We start from the raw sequence: 22,537 nt of genomic DNA on the forward strand, positions 1-22,537 counted from the left end.
AAAACATTCCGAGTTGAGGAGTCGAGCTCTGGGCAGTTGCCGACTGACTCTCGACTTGGATGCTTGTTTTGCTCACGCTGTCGTGGGTCCTTCTACTATAATCAATTCTTCCGAAATCTCGTCATCGCATTGAATTTTTCTTCTTTATCCCAACACCCATTTACGCTCCTACACTAAGGCACAGAGATACAATAAAGGCTGTTCGCAGGCGTGGTCGGAGAGGGAGCTTGTGAGTGGAAGTGAGCCTGCCTGACGGACAGTGTATAACTGTACCGCTGTTGTCGGTGTGCTTTAATTCTAGCGCGCTGTGTGCAACACCCTGTAGGGACCCGCCGACACAAAGCCCCCTTACAGCTATCAAACTATGTTCACGAAGGTTGGCTACATTACAACCCTTCGTTCGCGCACACGAGCGCCTATTTTTCTTCTGCGCATGCGCACACGTGCAAGTCTTCGCCACCTGTCTATCAAAGAACTGCTATCGTTTAGAGGACAGTGCGCTTGCGCAGCCGGCCTGCCTACACTGCAGCCTCAGCATCAAGGGAACGCAGTCCCCGTTTGAGGTAAGCTGCTGGCCCTAGTAGGGGCATCTAATGAAAAATAACAAAACCTCCATCACAGTCAAGGGGCGGGAGGCCTTGCAAGCGACCGTGACAAGACCCCGCCCTGTACACCGCGGGTTATCCTCTGCTGAGCTGGGTCTAGGACGAGGTTAGATGTCCGCGGCGGGTGCTGCCCAAGCATGACAGAGTGCCGCGCGGAGATAGGCTGAGCTTTATGGCCTTCATAACGATGTTGTCAGAAACTAGTGCACCTGAGAGGCCGGCGGGGCTGGGTCAGAGTCATTACCTTTCAAGAACGCCTCACCGACTTCTGCCCAGCCCTGCTGTCCTTAAATAAACACTGACATACCAATATCTCCCATTGTCGTGGTTGGCCGATTTTCTCTGCAGTTTGAGATTTTCACCTTACTATTCATGAACGCATCTAACCCCAACACCAACTTTATAATTTTAATGCATTCCACTTCACAGAATATGCATTTCAGCGATTTAATAAAAGACGAGAATTCTACAATTGTGATGTTTAAAACGTGTCCCCTTCCCTCGTCCATCTTCACTCCTCCACTTTTTTGAAGTAGTAGATTGATGCTTTTCCTTAACGGATATATAAATGTCGTTTTAAACTTACACTATATGCTGTGTTTGCACACCAGTCGTTTATTCTTATCCTTACGCATTAATTTCAACATTTGTTTTTTTGGGGTGACAAATATTAAGAGTGGTTGAAATTCTGAATACATGATATGTTGTGTAAATTCCACTGTTGCAACGGCCACACTACTTATGATGTACCTGTGGTGTATTCGTTCAGAATGGAATTTGTTAGACTAAATATAACCTCACAAAACACACCCCACAAAAAAATGGGAGTTGGGGGTTTGCGAGCCACGGTGTGATAGGAACATTGGAAGCTTTAGAGTAAATAGACATGGTATGTGTCCCTCTGTGTCGCCATGACAACCTCTGGGCCTGGAATTTATCCCGGGCGAGATGTTGATGCTCTCTGGTGCAGTAAAGTCACTATTTAAATTAAGTATATTTGGACTGTGAACTAGGATTAACAGAAAACATTATTGTCTTCTTTTCACGGGGGCTAGGTAGGCATGTTTATAAATGTAAGGCCATCCTTTTTAAATTGGTCTCGCCTATCTTAGTATTTAAAAGCCATGATCCCAAATTGCGCTTTATTCCCCAGGCCGCTGGAATTAAAGAGACCCAAATTATTGCTCAATTATATGAAAAGAAAATGAAAGAAATGTGGGCAATTTTGTAGCAGTATAATTTCGTTATTTTTAAATGTTAACACTGAGTATGTGTCTGGGCAAACATTTCTGCTTATTAGTATAAGGAATACACGTGCTTGCAAAAATCAGCAACTGAAAAGTGATGATGGACCGGCAACCTTCGCAACCGGTCTGCCAACAGCACGACATCTGTAATTTGAGAGAGTTTCGATTCGTTTCTGGTAGAAGCATTTTTAATCTGCAAATTATACAGTAATCGGAGGATTATGAGGCGAGTGTTGGAAAACCAAGTTACATCAATATCATTGCAGTCACAGAATCGAATAATTCAAGTGAGTTTGAATATTTTCAACTCACAAATCGTTCTCCCAAACTGTTAAGAGTACCAGCATTTAATCCTTCAAACACTCTTATAACGACGTCATCTGACACTATTAATAACACCACTGACGAGCACTCATGAGCATTTTTAGAAGACGATCTGTATATGATTCAAACGATTGTATCGTGATTTTGCTCCATTCCTTATCGCACTCAAAATTATTTTTTTACTCAGACACCACAGATTGGAACCTTAAAGAAAAACTGAAAGCAGTATAAACTGGTAACAGAAAGGAGCAGGCGGTGGCAGTTCTGTAAATGTGCACACCGAGCAAACTAGGATCAGCAGTGCATGAAAAGGAGGGCAAATGCACCTATTCGACAGTTTCCATAGAAACTCTAGCGACGAAAGACAACCACAGCTTCCTTAATTCATATAACAAAAAACTTCGACTTCGGCCATAATAATGCTCATTATTAAAGACTTCGTATTGTATTGTATTTTTAAGTATTTACTGAATGCATTTCTGTCCTTTATTTAGAATTGATAGGGTCAGAATGTTAGTACACATATATTATGATTGTGTGTGTGTGTGTATATATTTACAGTGAAAAAACAAAGGTTACAGGGACATTATTATAGATAGGAAATAGAATTAAAAAGACCTTAGAAATTCACTGAGAACACCAAAGGTTACAGGGACATTATAGTTAGGTTCAGATTTTATACGACCAAAACCATTCAAATTCAACAGTTATAGATATACCTTCACACAAAACTTTAACTTGTGCCCTTGCCATGCACTGCATATTATATCAGTAATGACATCTTCTATGATATCATTGATAATATCACTGCAACTTTTGCAAGAAAACTATTGATGAGAAAACTGTGCATGGTGGAGACAAAAGTTATAGTTACCTTAGCGCACAAGTTATAGCTTCTTGAGATAAGTATAACTATAACTGTTGAATTTCTATGGTTTTGTGCACATAAAATCTGAACCTAACTATAATGTCCCTTTAACCTTTGTTTATCAGTGAATATTTATCTATATATATCCTAGTTTGCGGTTACCAATAGGTAGTTATAGTTAGGGTCTACTTTCTATAGAAAAAGCGCTTTTGTTTTGCTAATAACTTTAGCGCCATTTTATGAATCTTCATTAAATTTTCTGAAAAAAATATGACACTCACTTCTGCATCTGTCTGGAAAGTTTCAGGGTAATCTGTCAAGCAGGGGCTGACAAAAAAGGCGGGTCCCAAAACGCTTTTCCCCAGGCTTTTTTCCATAGGTATTTTGAACAGGCATAGCGCCCGAACCACTGGAGGGCATTACACCAAATTTGGCTTAAAGGTAGCTCCTGGTCCAGAAAGCCCCCCCCCTTTTTTTTATTTTTTGTAAATCCATTCAGTAGTTTTTGAGAAATTAAAGAAAAACATATATATATATATATATATATATATATATATATATATATATATATATATATATATATATATATATACACATATATATATATATATACACATATATATTTATATATACATATATATATATATATATATATATATATATATATATATATATATATATATATATGCGAAGGCTCCACAAACCCTCCAAATCACGTGCTGAGATCTGATTGGCTTCCAACACTTCAGCAAGGAAGTGTTGGCAGCCATGTTGGGACTCAGCTGAAGCTGAGTCTCAGAAAAAAAAAAAAAAAAAAGAAACAGGGCTAAGGTAGGGAGACTATGACCCCTTAACTCTAGTGCCATGCCCCAGAGAGATCCCCCCAAGCAAAAAAACATTTTAAAAAAAAAAAAATGTTGGGAGTTGTGGTGGATCCGCAGATCCAGCAAAAATAATAATTAAAAAAAAACACGCATGGGCTCCCACACTTGTTTAAATGAAGCCCCCTGGGTGCCTTGAAATTTTGAATGCGCCCTCCCCCCCCCCACAGCCCCGGGGACTGCCACCTCCATAGGGCTAATGTCCAATGAAATGTGGGGGCTGGGGGAGTCCAGCTCAGCCGCAGCCCTGGGGACCGCCATCTCCCCAGGGTTGATGTTCCTTGAAGTACGGGGTGCCCCGCCCCCCCCACAGCCCTGGGGACTGCCACCTCCCCAGGGCTGATGTCCAGTTAAATGTGGGGTGTGCCTGGCTCTCCCGCAGCCTCGGGGACCGCCATCACCCCAGGGGGGGTGTCCTATGAAGTGCGGGAGCACCCGCAGCCTGGGGACTGCCTCCTCCGCAGGGCTGATGTCCAATGAAATGCTGGGGGGGCACCTGGCCATCCCACAGCCCGGGGACCACCACCTCCCTGGGACTGATATCTAATGAAATCTGTGGGGCCACGCGGCCTCCCTCCCCTGGGGTTGCCACCTCCTCGGGGCTGATATCCAATAAAATGCAGGAGGGTGGGCCACCTGGCCCCCCGAGCCCAGGGACCACCACCTCGCCGGGGCTAACGAAGCAATGATGGCTCTTGGGACCAGCACCCCAGGTGCCAGCTCCTGCTATGTCCCAGGGTGCCCACCCTCAGGGCATAACTGTTTGCAACACTCCGATTCCAGCAAGTGAGAGCTGTCAAACAGAAGTGGAGGTTTTCTGTGTTTCCCTGCCTGTAAACATGGAGGCAGGGAAACAGAGGAAACTATTGCTCTCACAGATAGAGAGCTGCATGTTTAGCAGCTCTCACTCTGTGACAGCAGGGTCTGCTCCCCCAGGAGTTGGGGAGCCGGCTGGGACCGTGGGAGTGCAGGGGGGCTCCCAGGTGACAGGCTGAGATTGGCCCACCCCCCAAAAACAATATTAATGCCGGGAGAGGGGTCCCCAGGACCGTAATCGGCCAGGGGAGTGTGGCAACGCAGGCCCCTCACCCAAAAAATGCATATATTAATGTCAGGGCTGAAATTGGCTGGGGCAGGGGGGCCACGTGGACTTGCGGCCAACTCCCGCTGGGTGTTTAGTGGGGTTGGCCGCAGGCACTGGGCTAACCCCACCGGGCCAACCCACCGGAGGCGGCCAGAGGCTGTGCACAGCACAGGGTTGGGTGGTTATAGGGCGCTGAACACATGGCTGTGGTTGAATTACCGTATAGTAGTGAAAATAACTTTACCTTAAAAAAAACATGGAAATTCACTTAAAAAACCAAAGGTTGCAAGAAATAGAATTATAAAACATAACGTCTTTTTTACACACTGTCTTACATTTGGAAGGAAAAAATGTAGAGAAAGACAAGGGGCAATAAAACTTGTTTTGCTATTCTGTGTTCCCCCAAGTCTCCCGATAAAAATGGTACCTTACTTGCGTGGGTAGGTCTAATGCTCGCGACAGGAAATGCAACATGGACACATCACAGTTTTACATTGAAATCTGACCGTTTTTGTGCAAAGTGCCTAGCTGTAGATTTTGGCCTCTAGCTCAGCCGCACCTAGGGAAACCTACCAAAACTATGCATTTTTTAAAACTAGACACATAGGGGAATCCAAGATGGGGTGACTTGTGGGGCTCTCACCAGGTTCTGTTACCCAGAATCCTTTGCAAACCTCAGAATTTGGCCAAAAAAAACACTTTTCCTCACATTTTGGTGACAGAAAGTTCTGGAATCTGAAAGGAGCCACAAACTTTCTTCCACCCAGCATTCACCCAAGTCTCCCGATAAAAATGGTACCTCAATTGTGTGGGTAGGCCTAGCACCCATGACAGGAAATACCCCACAACACTATCTGGACACATCAAAATTATCAAATACAAAACTACCTCTTTTTGCGGGGGGCACCTGCGTTTTTGGTCCTGGGCTCAGCAGACATCTAGGGAAACCCACCAAACCCAGACATTTCTGAAAACTGGACTACTGAGGGAGTCCAAGGAGATGTGACATGCGTTTTCTTGCCCAGAATCCTCAGCAAATCTCAAATTTAGCTAAAAAATCTAATGTTTCCCACATTTTTGTGTGGGATCACCGCACCGGGACAAATATCCTGCCACCCAATGTTCCCGTCAGTTTCCCGGTAAAAATGATACCTCACTTGTGTAGGTGGGTGCCTGTGACAGGGAAGAGCCAAAAACATGTCGAAATTGGGAGGGAACCAAAGCGGGTCCAAGAGGGCAGTTTGAAAAAACACATTTTTAGGCTGACAAGTGCAGCAGAATTTTTATCGGTATATATGAGACAATGCTGGGTGGTAGGAATTTTGTGGATTCCTGCAGATTCCGGAAGGTTCCAACACAAAAATGTGGGAAAAATGTGTGATTTCCAGTTAAGTTGGAGGTTTTCAGGGCATTGTGGGTAAGAAAATGGTGCGGGGTGCACGTGAAGCACACCACCCTGGAATCAACCAGATGTTTAGTATTCAGATGTGTCTAGGTCTAGGATTTTTCTACATGGCAGCGTCCCAAAGTCCAAAAAGAGCAGCCCTCACCATTCCAAATGGGACGATTTTGAGAGTTAGCCAAGCTCTCATGGCCCAAATGTAAAACCAAAACCCAAAATAATCAAATATCCTCTTGCTTGCCATGGGATACGATGTGTTAGTGTGTGGGGGGAGAGCTGAAAGACTGTTACCCCCTTCAGTTGGGGTGGGGACATAACCAGGCCCATACTGGTTGGTAGCCACCACCCCACTATTTTTTTTTTTTTTTTAATTACCTGGCCTCTAGTAGACTTTCTGCCGCCCCTGGGGTGTGAATCAGAGGTAATTGCCCAAAACTGTCCACTGGTGGGCAGAACAACTTTGGCCCCATTTATTTGGGGTGGGGGTATGGCCCTACCCCACCCTCTTATTTTGAAAAACAAATCTTCCCTGGTCTCTGGTGGGCTTTCTGCCCCCCTTGGGGGCAGATGGGCCTTCCAAAAATAGGCCGATCTGCCAACAGTAATGTGCCCCCATGGGGAGTGACCTTTGCCCAAGGGGCTGCCCCCCCAAACAAAACACACACACCAATCCCTGGTGCCTAAGTGGTTTCTACCCCCTCGGGGCAGATCGGCCTAATAGAAATAGGCCAATCTTCCCCCAAGGAGAGCAGAAATGACCTAAAATAAATTTTCCCCCCAGGGGAGCGAACCTTGCCTAATGGGTCGCTCTCCTAGCGTGAAATTGGCGCAAAAAAAATCCCTGGTGGCTCGTGGTTTCTGCCCCCTTGGGGGCAGATCGTCCTAATAAAAATAGGCCGATCTGCCCCCAAGGTGGGTCAGAAATGGCCTAAAATAAATTTGCCCCCCAGGGGAACGACCCTTGCCTAAGGGGTCACTCCCCTTACGTGAAAGTGATGCAAAAAAATAAAAATCCCTGGTGTCTAGTCGTGTCTGTCCCCCCTGGGGGCAGATAGGCCTAACAAAAATAGGCCGATCTGCCTTCCAAGGGTGGCAGAAATGGCCTAAAAATAATATTTTAAATAATATTTAATGACCCTTGCCTAAGGGGTTGCTCCCGATATATAAAAAAATATATATATATCCCTGGTGTCTAGGGGGTATCTGCCCCTGGGGGGGGGGCTGAAATGCCCTATAAAATATTTTGCCCCCCTCTTGGGGAGTGGCCCTTGCCCAAGGGGTCGATCCCCTTATGTGTAAGTATCAGCCAAAAAAATTCCCTGGTGTCTAGTGGGCATTTCTGCTGCCCGATTGCATCACAATCGTGTAGCAGAAATACCTGCAGAGACATGAAAGGAAAGGAAAGTCCTTTCCTTTCCTTTCATGCCTCTGTCGGCCCACTCCTACGGAGCGGAAGAGAAATGCTAGGCATTTCTCTTCCGCATCGCGCTGGAAGCATGCTTCCAGCATGCTTCCAGCATGATGGCAGGTGACCTCTGATGAGCGTGCTGACGTCATCAGTCGTCACTGTGGGGGGTCGGGGGTGGAAGGAGAAACAATTCCCCTTCCAGCCCTGGTGGAGCGGCCCTTTGGGGGAGCGCTTCCCCGAGGGCCTGTACCAAAACGTAATGGTTACGTCCGTGGCACCTCAGCGCCACAGCCACAGACGTAACCATTACGTCCATGGCGGGGAAGGGACTAAGGCCCTCATTTCAACCTCAGCGGTCTTTTTCAAAGACCGCCGAGGAACCGCCGTGCTGAAGACCACCAGTGCAGGCGGTTTTCCACGTGGCGTATTATGACTGCTGGGAGCCCTCCATCCTTTTTCGGATGGAGAGCCGCCAGCAGCCATATTGGCGGTCGGTGGGGAAGTGGAGACTGCTCCACCTCCACCGCCCCGTCATCAGAACACCGCCCACCGAATTACTTTCCATGATTCGGTGTGGCGGTGTTCTGGTGACGGGGAGCTGACAGCGGAGCAGCCCCCATGGATCCCGTTCCCTCCCGGAGGATCAACGGACAAGGTAAGTTGATCGCCCGTTAGGGGAGGGGGGTGGGGAGGTGTTGTGTTTGTGCATGAGGGTGTGCATGTGAGTATGTAGAGGGGGTGTGTGAGTGCGTGTATGCATGCGGGGGGGTGTTGTGTGTATGAGAAATGTGTGCAGGTCGGTCTGTGTGCATGTCTGTATTTGTGCGGGTATGTGTTGTTGCAGTGTATGTGTGCGTGTAGGGGTGTGTGTCTGTACATGTTGGTGGTGGGGGTGGAGGTGGGGTGGGGAGGGGGTGTTTGTCTGTGCATGTTGGAGGTAGGGGTGGGGAGGGGGGTCCTGCCACCTTTGGGCGGTGGCAGGGAGGTGGGGGTTGTGGTGGGAGGACTCGGTGGTGGGGGAGTGGGGTGGGAGACCCCTATCAGTGCTAGGGAAGGAATTCCCTGGCACTGATAGTGCCTACCGCCTTGGATTTCGTGGCGGTTCCAAACCACCCGAAATCCATGGAGGTATGCAAGGTCCTGATACCGCCGGCTGTCTGGTGACGGGCGCCGGGCTGGAGACCGAAGTCTCCAGCCCAGCGGTTGTCACCGCCCTGGCGGTCAGAGTGGAGAAGTGGCGGATGACCATGCTGGTAACCGCCATGGTCATAATTCCATTTTTTGTTTCCGCCGGCCTGTTGGCGGTATTACCGCCACTTCACCCCGTCCTCCAGGGTTGTAATGAGGGCCTAAATCTCTTGTCTCTGTAACCACAGATCCTTAGGAAAGAATGCCGCGTCCACTTATTCTCCAATACTTCAATTGTTTTTATTGTGACGATGGCAGCAACATCCAACGCGTTTCGGAGGTAACCTCTCCTTGATCACAGACTCCCAAAGTTCATCAAATATAAATACCGAATATGCACTTGTGAATAGAAAGCCAATGAGAAAGGCAATTCCTTTACATAGAGCAAAATGTTGTACCAACATGGTGGCCATCTTAAATGCATTTTTCTTTGCATTTGTGTATTTGTTAAATCTGTATTATTTTCAGCAATTAGTATTCAAAATTAAATCCTCACATTTCTTGTTTACGTATTTGGTTATCTTTTTCAAATGTTTATATCACTTCGGATTTTCACACTATAAGTAGTAAGTATCCTGTAACCTAAAAACAGACCACTATTTTAGAAGTTGCACAATGCAATACAGGGCTCGAAAATTCCACTCGACCACTCGGTATGGATATGGCGAGTCATTTTTTTATCAGTTTGAGCTATTTTTAGAACCTACTCGCCCCTTTTGGCGAGTTGACAAAGAACAGATGTTCTGTTCCGTCAGAAAGTGAAAAAGTTGCCTTTAAATCATGTTCTTGTTACATTTGCTCTGTGTTCAGAGACAGAGATCAAAAGTCACTTTGTCTTTTTCCATTCTGACTGCAGTGTTCCAGGATTGTCTGAGGTGACATGTCTGACCTGCTGTAACAACTGTGAAACGAAAGTCTAGGTGGGTTTTTCCTAACACACAACATTTAAATAGCTGTATAAAAATTTCAAAACACATCTCAGTAGCTATGAAAGACCATTTTTGTTCTTTATTGCAATGAATAAAATATTTTAATAGGGCTAAAACAAATAAGAACACTTTGGGAGTCATTACGACCCTGGCGGACGGCGGTAATTTGGGGAAAGGTACTGCAAACAGGCTGTCGGTATCTTTCCCCAAATTATGACATTGGCGGTTTGGCTCAAGCCAAACCGCCAGTGTACCACTCTGTCCGCCAGGGTGGTAACAGCCGCCGGGCTGGAGACTTCGGTCTCCAGCCAGGCGGCCGTCACAATCCCACTCTCTGGATTTTGACCTCGCCTACCGCCATGGTTTTCGTGGCTTCCAAACCGCGACGAAAACCACGGCGGTAGGCACTATCAGTACCAGGGAATTCCTTCCCTGGCACTGATGGGGGTCTCCCCCGCCCGCCTGCCTCCCACCCTCTGCTCCCCTCCCCCTTCCGACCCCCCCACATCAACACACCCACACGCATACCCACATCGACCCACGCATGCGCACATACATATCCACACACCGCAACACACACTAACATACAGTGTCGCAAACACGCATTTACAACACACAACATATACCCACATTCAGTCATTCAAGCACACATTCCACGCGACTTACACCCGCATGCACGCATCCGAAAACAGACACCCCCCCCCCCACACACACACAGCACCCCCAGCCCCCCTCTCCTGTCGGAGAACCCGATTTACCTGCTACCAGGGGGTCTTCTGGCAGGAGACGGGCAGCAGCGCCACCTTATCGCTGTCTGCCGCCATGACCATCAACGGAATTCCGGCAGCCTTCTGGCGGTATTCTGTCTACAGTCTTAATGCGGTTTGTAGCCATGGCGACGGTATGTTGGCAGCCGTCGCCATGGCGGTAGGCGACATTTGCCGCCAATGTCATAATGAAGGCCTTTAGAGGGTGATGTGCAAATGATAAATCTGTTTCCTGAAACCAAGTTTTCACAGATTATTAATACACTACATAGTTTTATCAGTAACGCTGCAAGTTAGTGGGAAGGTTTGTGGACATTTCTTGCAAATTAACTATCTGTAAATGAAAGTGTGCTACCACATCATGCTTTAGTAACATATTTATTGAAACTGAGTGTTTAAACAAACTGGAAAATACTTCTGCCCTGATGGCAATGCTGTTAGCAAACTAAGGGCAAGTCTTGGATCATGTATACCCTTTATGTGGGCTAGATTCCTATTATACATGGAACAGACTGCGCCAGATTTACAATGTTTTGGCAAGGGCAGCGCTACAAGCCTTCTTGCTGTGCTGTCCTGCATCAAACCAAAAGGGCAGGAATGTGCCTTGTCCTCTTCCCCTGCACCGGCACATAAATGGTGCAAGGGTGCCTGCGTTGCGGTGATGTTATTTTTGTGCGGGTAGGGGCACCTTCTACCACATAAACAATCCCAAGAGGAGTTTTCCTCTTGCTAAGTGTGCTGCAAAATGCAGCAGACACAGAAAGAGCAAAAACGGGGAGAAATACAGATATTTCTCCCAGTTGCGTCACTTCTATGCCATCCCTGGAGATGCTTAGGGTTTTGACGCATTCCCAGGTTTACAAAACCTTTTAAATCTGGGAGTGTGTCAAAATCCATGGGTGTTGTGTGGGAACACCCACGCAACACCCATGTAAATGCCTACCTGACGCAAAGTAAAGCAACACAGTGACTTGAGCTGCGTTGCCTTACTCTATATCTACAAGGCAATGTAAAGCCACACAAAGTTGTTTTGGGTGGCCTCGTAGATATGGGTCAAAAGCCGGTGCTGCCAATGCATCAAAAAAGTGACACATCGGTGGTGAGGCCCCTTGTAAATCTGGGCCTTAGTCTATTTAACCAAACAAAATACTTTTTTTGTTCAGCAGAAATGCAGAACTCATATATTTTAAGGTGCACGCATGTGAGAATGAAGGAAAAGGCGACTCTGTAAAATGAAATATTTGCCTAGGATCACACAATTTGAGACCCGTTTACGGGTCAAGTACATTATAGTTAGGTCGAGTAGATTATTCAGGTTACTCGACCTGCAGGTCTAGTAACATTTTTATGATTTTTCGAGCCCTGCAATACCACTCTAGTGGCCATCTTGGTTTTAAAAATGTTTCTTTTTAATTACATCATTAAATTGATCACATATTATTAAGGCTCAAGTGCACTTTTAGGTAATACATATTTTCCGGTACCCTATATAAATTTTGTGATTAAATATATACCAATTGAGCCCAAGTGGGCTAACCAAGAAAAGGATATGATAGCTCTTTTGCTGAACAGGATTTATTTGTTCCTATAATGGCTGTGTTTCTTCCATCAGCTCACAGAACTGCCCCTTCTCTATCATCATCTAAAGACAAGTGAAACCTATAAATTAAAATTTTTATACACTCTATTAACACTCCAAGGCATTTACCGCATTCTTAATCATCTCATACACAATTTTCATTTTGCATTATAAATTATAAATATACTTCTAATTCTTCATCTAAACTCAATCCAATAGGATGAGAAGTATTGTACCCTATGATAATTTTAGATTCAAGTCTCCCTAATTCTAAGGTTCTGTTTCCACCTCTGTCATTCATGGGGATTGTGTCAATGACCATCATTTGCAATCTGTCCACTCCTTTCTAATGAAATTGTTTAAAATGACGAGCTACAGGATATGTTTTATCTTCATTTTATATGGCTCTCCAACATTCTTTTCTTTGCCATATGTATAGTGCTACCCACACAGTATTTGTCACATGGACATTTCAAAGTGTAAGCATTGTAATCTGAATTACATTTCAGATGTCTTTTGATCTTAAAGGCCCTTTTGGAGGTTACATCTGGCAGACAATCCTATGGTTACATGTAGAAGAAGTCCCTAGTTGAAGGACTCGTTAAGCCAAAGTCACGTCCCACAGTCAAGTAAGAGAAAACTTGTTATGGGTTTTCATATCTGTGGAAAGTGTAAAGCCTGCAAATATAGTAAAAGTATCACAAAGATTGGGTTCCCAAAAGTGTAAAGGGCCTTTAAGACCAAAAAACATCTGAAATGTAATTCAGATTACAGTGTTTATGCTTTGAAATATCCATGTGACAAATACTATGTGGGTAGCACCATACATATGGCAAAGAAAGGAATGTTGGAACATATGAGAGCTACATTACATGAAGATAAAAAATATCCTGTAGCTTGCCATTTTAAACAGTTTCATGAGAAAAGAGCGGACGGATTGCAATTAATGGTCATTGACAAAATCCCCATGAATGACAGAGGTGGAAACAGAACCTTAGAATTACGGCGACTTGAATTTAAAATTGTCAGCGGGTACAACACTTCACATCCTATTGGATTGAATTTAGACAAAGAACTAGAAATACATTTATAATTTATAATGCAAAATGAAAATGGAGTATGAGGTGATTAAGAATGCTGCAAATGCCTTGGAGTGTAAATAGAGTGTATGAACAATTTTAATGTATGAGTTTCGCTTGTTTTTAGATGATGATAGAGACGGGGCAGTTCTGGGAGCTGATGGAAGAAAAGCAGCCATTATGGGAAAAAATGAATCCTGTTCAGTAAAAGAGCTTTATATACTTTTATTGGTTAGCCCACTTGGGCTCAACTTGTATACAACTCACTTGAGCAGTAATAACGTGATAAATTTAATGATGTAATTAAAAAGAAAAAAATGCTAAATCAAAATGGCCATTAAATTGGTATTGCATTGTGCAACTTATACAGTAGTGGTCTGTTTCTGTTTTTAGGTTGCATGGTACTTAATACTTATAGTGTGAAAATCCAGAGTGGTATAAACGTTTAAAAAAAAACCAAATAAGTAAACACAAAATGTGAGGATTTAATTTTGAGAACTAATTGCTGAAAATAATACATAATTAACAAATACAAAAATGCAAAGAAAAATGCATTTAAGATGGCCGCCATGTTGTTATAACATTTTGCTCTATGTAAGGAATTGTCCTTTCTCTATGTTTTTGTATTCACACGTGCACAGTGGGTATTTATATTTGATGAATTCTGAGTGGGTGTTATCTGTGATCAAGGAGGGGTTATCCTTGAAACACGTTGGATGTTGCTGCCATCGTCACAATAAAATCGATTGAAGTATCACAGGATAAGTGTTCGCGGCATTCTTTTCTAATGATCCGTGGTTACAGCTCTGAGAGATTTAAGGAAAGCGTTTACTTTGATGTTACAGGCAGTCACAAGCCCGCCGTGGCCTGCTGCGTGGTGGCTATAAACAGTTAGGCCCTCAAGAGTGGGACACTCTCTTTGTCTCTGGCACAATTCTTCTCTGGTGGGCCCACCTGCCCCTTGTAGTTCTGCCAAGTCAGGCAGAGTTTGTAGGGGAAGTGGCCCTCCCTCAGAGGTCAGATCCTCCCCCTCAGGTTTGGATTCCTCCTGACCCTCTGTACTTGTTGGGGCTGGCAAGCCAGACCCAGTGCCCCTTCTCTTTTTCTTGGAGGCTTGGCCCATTGTTCCATGGTCCAAGTGTCCAGCACTTCCCTGTTGTGCTGCCTGTGACCTGCTCAGAGCACACACTCATTCAGGGAGGTCCAGCATCTGTGCATGGACCCTTCTTTCCACCTCTGACCATTCAGATGCTTCCAGATAATTTCCCAGCGGACACTCTATAGGGAGGGCAAGAGCTACAGCTTCCTTCTTAGGGCCAGTCACACCTCCCAATTCCACGCTCGCCATGGGTTGGAGCTTGGTTCTGCTATCTGTATAAGTTACTTGGTGGAAGACACCAGGTGAGACCTGTTCTGGAGAAACCAGCTTCTCTGTGACCATTGTCACAATGGCTCCTGTATCTCTCAGAGCTTCCACCTCAGTCCCATTGACTTTAGGCCTCTGCCTATACCTCTCCATGGTGGGAGGTAAGGTGGCCATAGATGCAAAATCCATCCCACCCACAGATACTAAGGTGACCTCTGTGTACCCTGATCCCAGCCCTGGGCCAACCCCCCTCCCCATCCCTACACTAGCAATCCTATGGGATTTCCCACCAGTGGGGGGAGGCTTCTTGGAGCAGATAGCATCTCCTCTTTTATGTCCAGGTTGATGACACTCCAAGCATTTGCCGGCCTTAGCAAGTTCCTGAAACTTTCCTGCCTAAACAGGATCATATTGCTTCCCCTGGTACCCCTTCCCCCCAGAAGTGGAATGGCTCAAGGCTCCCCCACCCTGAGAAGTTTTTGGGGACTCTTGTGAGGACTCCTTCTTATCATCTTTCCCTTGGTTCTTCCCCAGCTCTCTGGGGTTGGTCAACTTAGAGTCAGCTAGAAACAGGCAGAGATTCTTTTGAGCACAGTTGGTTTGAAGGTGCTCCCTCATTATCAAATTGTAAAGCTCCTTAAAGGTACTTTCATTGTTGCTCTGTATCCAGCCCTCTAGTGCCTTAACTGAGATGGCTACAAAGTCCACCCAGGACTGGGTGCCTTTCTTTTGGGTGTCCCTAAACTTGAGCCTATACTGCTCTGGGGTCAGAGCAAACCTTTTAGTTAAGCATCTCTTCAAACTGGGTTATGAATCTGCCTCCTCCCCTTCAAGGTCTGAAGCCTATCCCTCCCAGAGTTGGGGACCAAGTCCCAAAGAAGTGAACCCCAGTACTGAGGCTTAACTCTCCTCATCTGAAGGGCCCTCTCAAAGACCCCCAGATACTTATCTATGTCACCCCCCTCTACATAGGCAGGAACCACTCCCATGGGTACCCTGGGACAGAACTCCCAACCCATGGACATCTCAGCTTCTCTGTGGCTGCCACCATCTCTTTTCTCTTCCATTGCCCACTTTTCCTTTTCTAGTGCCAGCTTTTCTTCCTCCAAAGCTATAAATGCTAGCTGGGCCTCAAGCTCTCTTTCCCCAAGGGACAGGTTCTCTCCTTCTGTAGGGACCCCCCATCCCCCAACTAGCTGTGGGTATGACCCTAGTAACTGTGTGGTAAGAGGACCGGTCTTCCTCCTCCTCACCTAGGCTCAGATACCCTCCCTCCCCGGAGTGGTTGGAACTAGCATTCTCCCCTTCTTTTTCCTCCTCTGGAGCTTCCTTTTGGCCAACTTCTTGGGCCTCAGCCCACGCTGTGAGGGATTTGATCATGACATGCTTCCTGAAGTAAGTGGCTGCAGGCAACCCCCTCTCATTACACAACCTCTTAAGCTGGACTACTGTCCTTGTGGGTAGGCTAGCCAGATCAAGCTCCATGGTTCTCTAGTTTTGTGTCAACAACAACGTTTTGCGAAAATCGGAAAGAAGAATTTAGAAAAATCACAAAAATTTAATAATTGAAATTAAACCAAATGAAAAACAATTTTTGCACTAGGACAATTTAAAGGATTTTTAATCTGCTTTACTTAAAACTGTAACGTGATACTGAACACAAGTATAGAACCCCACTGCTACCACCATAAATGTTGTTAAATGGGTTATTGGTAAGGGCAGGTAAGTACCTACACTTAGCAATAGGCCACTAACCTCCACTTAGGTCCAGTTAGGTCTCAATAAATTAAACCCAGCTCAACCCTTGGTAGCTTGGCAACAAGCGACAAGGCTTAACTTGGGAGACAAAACGTAAAACATTCAAATATCAAAAAACAGTAATTAAATAAAACACAGGAGATGGTTTAAAAATCCACAACCAATGTATAAAAATAGGAAATATTTTTAGGTTTAAATTGACACCAAAACGAATAAAATCAGATAAAGGGAACAGGAGATATGAATTTATGAAGAAATAATACTTTTTAGTACTTAGAAACGAATAGCGCCAATCTGGTCGCACCATGACCGGGGCAAAGCCAAAGTTAAGGCTGACCACGATGAAGCCATGCTCGGCTACAGCCCGCGGGAGGCCTTGGTCAAAAGTTTACCTTAGAACTTGGCCGTTTTTCTGGAGATTTTCTTCAGTGGGACCAAGTCGCCAGTCCAATCCGACTTCCTGGAACTCTTCCTCGGATTTGCGTTGTGGGAGCCTTCGGCGGAGATTTTTACCTTCGGACTTAGTTGTTTTTTTTAGATGAAAATCCTTCGAACGGGGCAAACCTGAATCTGGATCCGACATCCCTGGAGCCCTTTGGATAGACTGCCGGGGAGGTCCTGGTCAGCTTCCTACTTTCGGACTTAGTCACTTTTTTGGAGATTTTCTTCACCAGGACTAACCTGCAAGTCAGGTTGGGTCGCTGTTGAGGCAAGCCGACTAGAGTTGCCGTGGCGGGTCGGTCCCTTAATGGATCTTCTTCTAGATGTTCCTTTAAGGTTCTTTTGAGGTCCACAGCTCACCCCAAGGTTCCAGAAGCTCTGAGTTGCTCCTTGAGGGTGGGGACAACAACTCCCAGAATGCACCTGGCGCAAACTCCCGTTTGGCCCCTGGACAGTGGTCAGCTGGTCAGTTTCTTCAGGAGTTGGTGCAGGGGACTCTGGTTAGCAAGTTTTCACCAGTAGCAAACACGGAGCCCGATCTTGAACTAGTTGATGCCAGGCAAAGTCCTTCTTGTGGTGAAGCTCAAGTGTGCAGCTTGTGCAGTCCTCCAGAGAGGAGTGTCTAGGTGCAGGTCAAGGGTCCAGCAGAGCAGTCCTTCTTCTCCTGTAGTTCTTCCTCGTAAGGATCTATGGTGTGGGCGCGGGTCTGCCATTTTTATCCTTGCTCCTGGGTAAAAAACAAGGGGGTCCTGGTTCTCCAACCAGGGGCAGGGTCCTTCCCCCTGTGATGACCACTTCCTGGGAAGTGTGGCAAAAATCAATCCCAGGGAGCAACATTCCTCAAAAATTCATCATGGCTGAAAATGATTTTTGGAGGTTACATCTGGCTGAGCCCACTCTTTGGTCTGGCTACAAATCCTCAACACCCCCCTCTCCTGCTCTCTCCTAATCTAATTAAGGGGGCACCTAATTGTCTGGGCTTGCGGGATGTGAGGGAGGTGCTGGGTTGCTCCAAATGTCCTTCCCTGCCTTTGAAGACCAGTTTAGCAGCCCTCCCTCTTTCCTGCTTCCCCATCTGCTGAGGGAAGATCTCCTCCCTCAGGCCCATCTCTTTGTGTTGATCCAGGCTACTTCACACCTCATCAAGGCCAGAAGCTGGCCAATCAGAGCAAAGCAGCAAAACACTGCAGTGCTGAAGTTGGCAACGTTTCAGGTAAAGTTTAAAACTCTTTATGTGAACAAGTTATATTAAATCTAACAATTGTAAGTTGTGGGATTTATTATAACAATTAATTTGACACCAAACTTAAAGTATCTGTTGCGTAAGGGGACTTTATAAATTAAAATAAAGTATCCCCATTCTAGCCTATGGAGGCCATTTACTACAATGAGGGAAAAACAAATTTGGCTGTTTTACCTCACCAGGGCTTATAAACCTATCTAAGGTCCCTGCTTATAGTTACATAGCACCCATCCCTAGGGGCACATAGGACACACCTTAGGAGTGACCTATATGTAAAAATAAGGTAGTTTAAGGCTTTGGAAGTATTTTTAATTCCAAAGTAGAATTTGCATGTAACTTTAATTTAAAAGCAGCCAGTAAGACAGGCCTACATTTAAAATGACACTGGGCACCTCATCAGTGCACCTATTGGTGCACCACCTATGCTCGGGTCCCTAAACCTACATGCCCTAACATATAATAGGGACTTATAGGTAGGTTAATATTGCCAATTATAATTCGCCTAATTTGCATATCCACTTTACACAGAGCACAGGCCCTGGGACTGGTAAGCAGTACCCAGGGCACAGCCAAGAGTCAGTTACCACCAGTATCAGTCCAAGACGTTTGGGGGTGACCAGGGCAAAAAGTAGGACTTTCCTACAATATATATATATACATATATATATATATATACAAAACAACCCATGCTCACAGCAATGTTTTTACAAAATGAAAGTGTTCTTATTTTTCAAATACATTTTTTGTGTTGTACTTGGGAATTGTAGGTATCCTGGGTACTCAGTTGGACCATTATCCACACCACATTTGGTAGCATATTTGTCACAAATCTGCCCACTATATATTTCTCGACTCAACCACTGAATCCCATCTCAGTGTACCCATTGTCATGTGGTCCTGTACATCAATTGTTTTCCTCCTACGTCATTTATCCTACCTGTACCTCAACCTTGTGCTGCTTCTCTGCTTCATCAGTCTTGTTTTAGCATTATCCAGTGTTGGTGGTTACTCCCCATGTTGTTTGCAGAAGACCCATCCACCACCATGACCCAACTTCTGGTGGTGCATGACAAGCGTTGCTGACTGTATGAAAGACAATTGCCTAAAACTCAACACAGACAAGGCTGAAGTATTGATCTTCGGGATCAACACCTCCCCATTGGGCATCTCCTAGTGGCCTTCCAAACTAGGGCCCTCACCAACACCAACAGACCACGTGCACAAACTCGGCATCACCCTCATGGGTGACAAACAGTGTTTACAAAGTGTTTGATTGATTGACAGTCTTGTCATCAATGAAGTGATTTCCAAAGTTGCAGTGACGTTATCAGTTATGTTATAGAACACGTCATGAGTGATGTAATATGTAGTGTAACTAGCTGTGCATGGCGAAGGCGCAAGTTATAGTTACCTTAGGGCATGTGTTGCAGTTACCAGAGATAATTATAGGTGGCGAATTTCAGTGCTTTTCGAGTTTAAAACCTTACTTTTGCACTGCAGTTGTTTTTACTGTAAAGTAATATTACTATATGTAAGGCTGCTGCACATGACCTTTGTCCAACTCCCTCTTTCCCCCACCGAGGGAGTGGGTCACATGCCCCCCCCCCAAGCCATTATTGGTACTTCGGGATCCCTTCCCCAGGGTCAAAAAATATATTATTAGGCGAAGGGGGCACATGGCACCCCTCCACAACCCCAGATGGGCCGTTGGAAACCCGTCCCGTGGGACCTTACTTTACCTTTAGGGGAAGTGTTTGCATGGTCCCCATACCCAAGCCTTAAGAGGCCCCAGTAACCCACTCTCCTCAGACATGTACTTTATAGGAAAGGAAGACATGTGGCCCCCCCTCCCTGAGCCCATATGGGCCGCGGGGACCCATCCCCAAGGACAGGATCATATTTTAATTAAGGAAGGATGGTGAGAGGCAGCCCTCCCCGAGCCTTAAGAGGCCCCGGGGACTCCATCCCACACGGTCAAATACATTACTATTTGGGTGGCTGTTGCATGACCCCCCGCCCTAAGCCCAAATGGGCCCTGGAAACCCCATACTCAGGACCAAACATTATGATGGCAACCACAGGCAGAGTCCTAGGGCCGCCGTGACCCCCATGCTGGTGCTAAACTGGTGCATCTACTTTTCCTAACTCCCGTCAGGTGAAAGCAATCACAGTTTTCCCTGCTCACAAGAACGCAGGCAGAAAAACAGAAATGTGCTCCCACCCGGCAAAGGTTTTTCAAAACCCCCACCAGGTTGGAGGTCACTTCTTTCCCTGCCCATAGTTCTGCGTGCAGGAAACAGTACAGTGGCCCATGGAGAGGGCTCCCTGGGAAACAATTCAGGAGGCTGCCCTGGGGGATGGTGTCCCCATGATCTTTTAGGACTCAGAGATGGGGGCCATGTGCTATCCTCCTTGAAGCTATTGTTCGGCTCCGGGAGATGGGGTAGCGGAGAGGGACCACACACCACCCACCCTTAAAACTGAACACTTTTTGAGCATGTCCAACATGGTGACCTGATAAAACGCAATACCATGGAGCTCTGCCGTTTGATATTAAACAGATGCTATCCCAGGCCCCGCGGTAGCCCCATGCCAGCAGACCACACGAGTATTGAACGGTGGGAGAGCCGGAGGAGAGAGAACGGCTTGGGTGTCCCACTGACCAGTGGCAGGGGGCTCGGAGCTGGGAGTACGCCATAGAGGGAAATGGCAATGCGACTGAGCCCTGAGGTGTGTTGGGCGCACAGTTGCTCTCTGCTGAAAGGTGGGGCCCCTGAGAGGAGCTGGCAGGGACCTGGCAGTGCGGGGGCTCAGCTGCCTGGAGCAGCCTCCGATGTTGGGAGCACTCAGGGAGTCATGTCAGAGGGGCGATGGCCCAGGAGGGAGGAGGCCGCGGGGTTGACGGTTGTCAGCTGCTGAGGACATCTGTTGGCCCATGGGTGAGAGGTGGAGCAGTGGGTGAGCCACAGGGCCCCTGCTTACCTGCCAGAGCGACAGCCACGAAGGAGGTCAGAGATCGGCCTGGGGGCGTCTGTCCTGGCTGTGACGGTGGGTACCTCATAAGGGGCACGCCTGAAGACAAGATGGCGGACGTGGCGGGTCCCTAGTGGTATTTCGACTCACCACAGCCTATACTGAGCAGCAAGGCCCCGTGGGAGTCTAGTGGGGGCTTGACGGGGATGGGACCTGGCCCTTTATACCTGTCGCCTTAGTGGGATCCCGCCACTGTCTCCCTTTAACAGAAGGTCAGCTGACGCAGGGGGCCAGAGAGATGGGCGCGGCGGGATAGGCGGAGTAAGGGGAGCATTGGGACACTGACACGGAACCCTGTTCCCTGGAACCCTGATCCTTAACAAGTAAGACTGGCAAGCAGTACCTCCTTCTCCCCATTCACATCGTTCTCGCTGCCCCTTCTGACGGCATGGTGAACATGCGCTCAGTGGGGAAAGACTTCTTCATCGAAGACGTGTTTGCAAAACCCACAGGAAAGAAGATGCACCAAGCAGAGAAAGGTTCCCACAATACCTTGAGTTCTGTAGAGGCCTCATCAGACGACATCCCGCAGTTGGATGCTCCTTTTACTCGGTTGCTCCTCAACAGTCTTTTTACCACACTGACAGACAACATAGCAGCCCTGAAAGAAGAATTAACGGCGGATATCAGAGACATTAAACATAATGTGAGCGAGTTGGAACAAAGAGTCAATTCCTTGGAGTGGGTATGTGACAATCGAGATGAGGAGCTGGAGAAACATAGATACGAGATTCTCACTTTTAGTGACAAAACAGCAGACCTTAACTATTAGCTGGAAGACCTTGAGAACAGAACAAAGCAGTGTAATATACGGATTGAAGGCGTCCCACTCCCGACCAATGCTGGTAAATTGGAAGACTACGTTCTCCGTCTTTTCCGTCATGTTGCACCGGACTTGACGGATCAGGACATCATCCTAGATTGCACACACAGGGCGGGCCGGCTGGCTCGCTCACGAGGGCAACCGCAGGACAGTTTAACATGCCTACATTACTACCAGCAAAAGGAAGCCATCATGGCAGCAGTGAGGGATAAAAACTTTATTGACTTTGAGGGCACCAAAGTATGGCTCTATCAGGACCTCTCCACGATTACACTACAAAGACGAAGAGATCTTCGACCTCTCACCGGCCTCTTGCGTGAAAAAGGGATAAAATATAAGTGGGGACAACCTTTCCACATAACCTTTGTGTGGAACAATGAAACGCTCAGCCTGCGCACCATGGAGGAGTGGCGCTCATTGCTGGACGGAGATGTCTTGGTCTGGCCGAGCCCCCTCACGTCTCCCTGGGGAGATCCTGGACCTTGTCTGTGCCGACAGTGCTGATGAACCAG

The 22,537-nt window shown here is 46.5% G+C and overlaps 1 protein-coding gene across 3 annotated transcripts in view; it reads left to right on the forward strand.

Moving 5' to 3' along the window:
• Nucleotides 1-491: 491 nt before the first annotated feature.
• L3MBTL1 (L3MBTL histone methyl-lysine binding protein 1) overlaps nt 492-22,537 on the forward strand; it is a 420,932-nt gene continuing 398,886 nt past the window's right edge. For 2 of the 3 annotated variants that reach the window (XM_069243749.1, XM_069243751.1), the window contains exon 1: nt 492-563. The gene's annotated coding sequence lies outside the window, so the exon portion shown is untranslated. The remainder of the gene's footprint in view (nt 564-22,537) is intronic. The other variant, XM_069243750.1, reaches the window with a different exon arrangement.

The sequence above is a fragment of the Pleurodeles waltl genome, chromosome 7 (assembly GCF_031143425.1).
Source record: "Pleurodeles waltl isolate 20211129_DDA chromosome 7, aPleWal1.hap1.20221129, whole genome shotgun sequence".
Lineage (NCBI taxonomy): Eukaryota > Metazoa > Chordata > Amphibia > Caudata > Salamandridae > Pleurodeles > Pleurodeles waltl.